The following is a 6,309-nucleotide window of genomic DNA, read 5'->3' on the forward strand; positions in this document are numbered from 1 at the left end:
ACCATCTTCCCCCGGCCTTCCTTACATCCGCCGGAGGACTCCCTCGCCACTACCTCCTCCGCGTGCCGCTACTCGGGAGGAGGTCATTGCTTTTGGCGGGATCCCCGACCCGGTCTCCGAGGGGAGACGGATGAGCTCTCGTATCCAGGACCTTCCGGAGGTTGATGATATGCAGCAACGGTGTGCTATGAGGGCGGCCAAGCTTCGTGACATTGAGGTCACAACCTGTATGTCAGTCAACTTATCCAATTCTATTTTGCATTTTTCTAAGGATGAGATTATTAATAATGCAAACCAAGTAGGGGTTTCGCTTGGGAATAACAATTCTGAAATTTCAAACTCGGTTAACGATCTCCTTGATCTGGAAGCGGAACGTGCTTTAGAAACCATTAGAAACCTAGCGGCAGTAAGACCTATGAATGATGCTGAGATTGATGCGTTGGGGGTAAGAGTGCTTGACAATTTTTGTGCTGATCTTGTTCCTCCCAATGGTGAATCCGAGGAGGAGGAACTCAGTGTGGATGATGTAGTGATTCAACCACCAGAGCCCGGTTATGAGGATCGGACGGAGGTCAATAGTAAACCAAAACGTAAGTGGAAGCGGAAGGTGTACCCCGCGTCCGCGGTACGTAGGAGCGCTAGGATTCGTACGGCCAAAAAATTCCATGATGACCTATGAAAGGAATATTCTGGAATAGCAGAGGTCTGAAGGACTTGGCTAAACGAAGGTTTCTTGCTGAGGCGTCTTTAGAGCATCGATTAGATTTCATTGCCCTCTCTGAAACTGGTCGGGATAATTTTGCGCCACAGTTTCTTAGCACGCTTTCGGGAGGTGTCGATTTCGATTGGCATTGCCTTCCTCCAAGAGGGAGATCAGGTGGCATCTTGCTTGGTGTGAGGTGTGATTCCCTTGAAGTACGTAGCGTTGTGATGGGTGACTTCGCGGTTAAATTTCGGGTTAGGTCTAAAGCGGATGGGTTTAACTGGGTTCTGGTGGCGGTTTATGGGGCCGCACAACCTGAGCTTAAACCGGAATTTCTGGCTGACCTGGTTCGAATTTGCGGGTCTGAGAAACTCCCAATTTTGGTCGGGGGGGACTTCAACATCATTCGGAGGAGAGAGGAAAAGAATAACAATAACTTTGACGGAAGATGGTCTTTTATGTTTAACACCATCATTGAGAGTTTGGATCTGAGAGAGATCGAGCTTTCTGGTCGACAGTTTACCTGGGCCAACTCTTTACCTAATCCGACGTATGAGAAGTTGGATCGGGTACTAGCAAGTGCCGAGTGGGAACAGAAGTTTCCTCTCGTGACGGTTCAGGCTCTCACGCGCGGGATCTCGGACCACACACCTTTGTTCGTGGACTCAGGCGAGCCCAGACATGTGGGAAACAAAAATACTTTCTCCTTCGAAATGGCGTGGTTTGAACGAGAAGGTTTCCTAGATCTAGTAGCCAGGGAATGGGCTACAGATGCAGGGGGCAGATCGTCTGTCGAGAGATGGCAGAATAAGATTAGGCATTTGAGGAGTTTTCTCCGGGGATGGGCTAAGCACCTTAGTGGAGCTTATAAGATTGAGAAGGACAGATTTCTTGCTCTTATACAATCCCTAGATATTAAAGACGAATCAACGATTTTGCAACCTGCTGAGTTACAATTTAAGCTCGATGCGGAGATGAGGTTGAAGGAACTTCTCCGCGAAGAAGAGTTGAAGTGGGCGTTGAGAGTTAAAGTTCGCAAAGTGATCCAGGGGGATGCGAACACTCAATTCTTTCATCTCATTGCTAATGGCAAACACAGAAAGAAGAGAATTTTCCAGCTTGAGCAAGATGAAGGAACAATTGTTGGTCATGATAATCTCAAACTTTACATCACCGAGTATTACAAGCAGTTATTTGGACCTCCAGAGGATAGTGCTGTGTCCCTCGATGAGTCCAGGAATGAGGATGTGCCTCAACTAACTGATGTTGATAATGATATTCTGGTTGCTCCGTTTTTGCAAAAGGAGGTTTTTGATGCCATCTCACAGATGAAAAACAATAAGGCTCCCGGGCCGGATGGGTTTCCGGCGGAGTTCTATAAAAAATGCTGGCATATTATTAAGGGGGATTTACTGCCTATGTTCCATGATCTTTTTTCTGGACGGCTTCAACTTTTTCACTTAAATTTTGGAACAATAACACTGCTTCCTAAGAAGACAGATGCTCTGAGGATTGAGCAGTTCAGGCCTATATGTCTACTGAATGTTAGTTTGAAAAATTTTACCAAGGTTAGGACCAATAGGCTCACACAGATTGCGCATTCTGTGGTGCAGCAGTCCCAGACAGCTTTCATGCCGGATAGAAACATCCTGGAGGGGGTGGTGGTCTTGCATGAAACGCTCCATGAAATCCATTCAAAGAAACTAGATGGAGTTATCTTTAAAGTGGATTTCGAGAAAGCGTACGATAAAGTTAAGTGGCCTTTCCTACAACAGGCCTTGCGTATGAAAGGTTTCGACGAGGTCTGGAGAAGCCAAGTTGAATCTTATATGCAAAAGGGGAGTGTTGGAATTAAAGTGAATGACGACATAGGTCATTACTTCCAGACACACAAGGGTCTATGGCAAGGGGATCCGATGTCCCCTATTTTTTTCAACATTGTTGTGGACATGTTGGCAATTTTGATAGGAAGAGCCAAGGAGGCTGGCCAAGTGGGAGGCTTGGTGCCTCATTTAGTTGATGGAGGAATTTCCATTCTTCAGTACGCAGATGATACTATCATCTTTATGGAGCATGACTTGGTAAAAGCGAGAAATATGAAGCTGCTGCTATGTTTATTCGAACAATTGAGTGGGCTCAAAAATTAATTTCCACAAAAGCGAATTGTTCTGCTTTGGTAGAGCCAATGAGGAACAAGAGGCCTACAAACAATTATTTGGGTGTGGTTTGGGGGAGTTGCCATTCACATACTTAGGAATTCCTATCCACCATCATAGGCTTACGAACAACGAATGGAAATGTATTGAGGATCGATTCAAAAAGAAACTGAGTTGCTGGAAGGGTAAGCTCATGTCATATGGAGGCCATTTAATTATTATTAATTCGGTTCTCACGAGTATGCTTATGTTTCTTTTGTCTTTTTTCGAAGTCCCAGTTGGTGTGAGAAAAAGACTGGACTTCTATCGATCGCGTTTCTTTTGGCAGGGTGATGAGCTAAAAAGAAAATACCGTTTAGCAAAGTGGGATATCATCTGTAGACCGAAAGACCAAGGGGGTCTCGGGATTGAGAATCTTGAAGTTAAGAACAGATGCCTTCTCAGTAAGTGGTTGTGGAAGTTATCTAGCGGAACTGACGCCACTTGGGCACAAATACTTCGTAATAAGTATCTTCAAACCAAAACGTTGTCTCAGGTCACAGTAAGACCGACTGATTCACCCTTTTGGAAAGGGCTTTATGAAAGTTAAGCTTTCATTGTTTCAGAGGACAAAGTTTATTGTTGGTAATGGTGCCAGTATGAGATTCTGGGAGGATACTTGGCTCGGAGGTGCGCCCCTTGCAATCCAATACCCGTCGTTATATCGTATTGTTCAACGACGTGAGGCTTTCGTTGCAACGGTGTTTCATTCGATCCCCCTTAATATTCAGTTTAGAAGGCCGTTAGTGGGCAATCGTTGGGAAGATTGGCTACATCTAGTTAGGAGACTGATGAATGTCCAACTTTCACAACGACCCGATAAATTACACTGGAATCTCACTAGGTCGGGTGAATTTACAGTTAAATCAATGTATGTTGATGTCATCAATCGAGCTCGATTCCTAGCTCCAAGAATGTGTGGGATGTCAAAGTTCCTTTGAAGATCAAAGTGTTCATGTGCTTTCTACACAAACAAGTCATTTTAACCAAGGACAATTTGACAAAGCGTAATTGGACAGGGCCTACTAGGTGTAGTTTCTGTGATCGGGGTGAAACAATTAAACATCTTTTTTTTGATTGCCCACTAGCTAGAATTTTATGGAGGACTATCCATATTGCTTTCAATATTCCTCCGCCGAATTCGGTCAACATGTTATTTGGAACATGGCTAAACAGGGTAGAGCCCGGGTTAGCAAGACATATTCGTGTGGGGGTGTGCGCCTTAGTGTGGGCGCTTTGGAATTGCAGAAATGATTTGGTCTTTAACAGAACAACAAATATTCATTTTTTGCAGGTTATCTTCAGAGCTACAGCTGATCCGTTCCTGGTCGCTACTCACTCCGACGGAGGCCAGGGAGCGTTTGGTTACTGGATCTACCCGATGGGAGACGGTAGCTCGGGATATCTTCAACCGGTTTGGATGGCGGTCATGTAATAGGATAGGCAATTAGTTTACCTGTCTATTTTCGAGCCAACCGGTTGTGGTTTATCCAACCGGTTGTGGTTTATCTCTCTTGGCTAGTTTCTGTATCTAGCCTTTTGGTTCTGTGTGAGCCTTTATCTTTTTTTCTATAATTGCGGAGACATTGAGACCTTGTTGAACCTTTTTATTAATAAGATGGACGTATGCATCATGCTGATGTAGAGGCCGGGGACCACCCTTTTTCGAAAAAAAAATCTATTCCAAATTTTTATGCTATGCTAAGCTGATCTGACGAAGACCACATCCAATCTGGGCAAACAAGACAGGGACTGAGACAACGATCAGGGATCACAACGATCCAAAGTAAACGTCAATATCACTTCACGATCAGGGATCAGCCAAACATTTGCAGCACTGCGCCCCTACATTCCGACGTGCGTGCCGGGGCACCACTCGCCTTGCCTGTTAGGCCTGCATCTTCAGTTGACAGATGCACTCCTTCTTCAGTTAACGTCCGGCCCAGATTCTTCCTCGTCCAGACGATCCGACGGCTCGCGTTGCTCACCATCTCACTGTACCGTTTCGTTGTACTCCTGTAGCGTTTCATCCACGCAACTGTTGCCGTCACCCTGTGCCAGCGGGGTTATAAAGCTAGCACCCATCGTCTTGTAACTCAGGGAATATTGCTGAGACCATTTTATAAATCAAACATATATCTCATAGTAATACAGCCCCCTCCGTGGACGCCTACTTTCCCCTCCTGTTCTTGCGATCTAGATCGAATCCCCCACGACTTCTCAATTCAGGGTGTGACAATTGATATCATGAGCGTAGGTTTTCCTCGGCGTCGCAGCGGATCGGGGCTGCGGCGGTGAATTCCCACCCTTCCCTCCCTCTTTCGTCGACGGCGACGGTATCGGTGGCGTTGGCGGCGGTGTCGGTGGCGTTGGTGGCGGTAGACCCATTCGTCGGCAGCGCGTTGAGCCTGACTGGTTGCTTGAGCAAATCGCTCAATCAATAAAATCCCAGATCGGCAGCGTGCGGTGCTGTTTTGGTGGCGATCTCGTGCGGCGACGGCAGGGCTGAGTATTCAGATCTGGTTTCCGAGCAAGTCTCGGGGGTAAAATTCCTCTCTGAATCACTCAGCTGAGATGGGGCGCGGCAAGGCCAGTCTCGACGAGTCGGAAATCGCCGAACTCCTTGCCATGAAGGGCGAGTTCTTGCAGCACCGCGACGAAACTGCAGAGCTGCGTGGTGAAGTCGACGAACTCCGCAAGGACGTGCACGGTATCGGCCTCAAACAGGACAACATGGTCTCGGTGATGGATGGGGTCGAAAAAGCCGTATCCTCGCTGAACACCCAGCTTGCAACCATGGCGGACGTCCTCAAAGCATTGTCGGCTCCGGGGCCCTCGACATCTTTCCCTCCGGGCCAACCAATTCCTGATCAACAGCAAGCAAACAAGGAAACTGCTGCACCAGAGGACAGGCCACTTACAGAAGAACTCCGAAAAAGACTGGCCATGGAACAAGAAAAAACCCGACAGGTAGCGTCCCAAATCCCTCCCCACTTGGCACCCATTCAAGTGCCCAGACACTCACCTCCCCCTGGGTTTGGAACAATTCCAACGCAAGAGATCCAATCGGCCAACGGAACACCAACAGCAGCGTATAAAACCACCCGTACTCCTGGATTTCACGGATTCCAGCCACCAGGTGTTCGTCAGGGTTGGGATGACTTTCAGAAGCAGTATGAACAAGACATGCGCACCCAGTTCCTCAAAAGCATCACAAAAGGACCACGTATGGATTTCCCTCGATTCGATGGTGACAATCCAGCAGGCTGGATTCGGCAGAGTGAAAAGTACTTCCAAATGGCCGGCGCACCTGTGGTTGGCGCAGTTGTATGTTGTGGGCAGAGCGGATGTGTGGCTACGCCGTTCGGGCATCCTCAAGAAGCAACCAACATGGGCACAGTTCACTGAAGA

Source organism: Triticum dicoccoides, chromosome 7B (assembly GCF_002162155.2).
Source record: "Triticum dicoccoides isolate Atlit2015 ecotype Zavitan chromosome 7B, WEW_v2.0, whole genome shotgun sequence".
NCBI lineage: Eukaryota > Viridiplantae > Streptophyta > Magnoliopsida > Poales > Poaceae > Triticum > Triticum dicoccoides.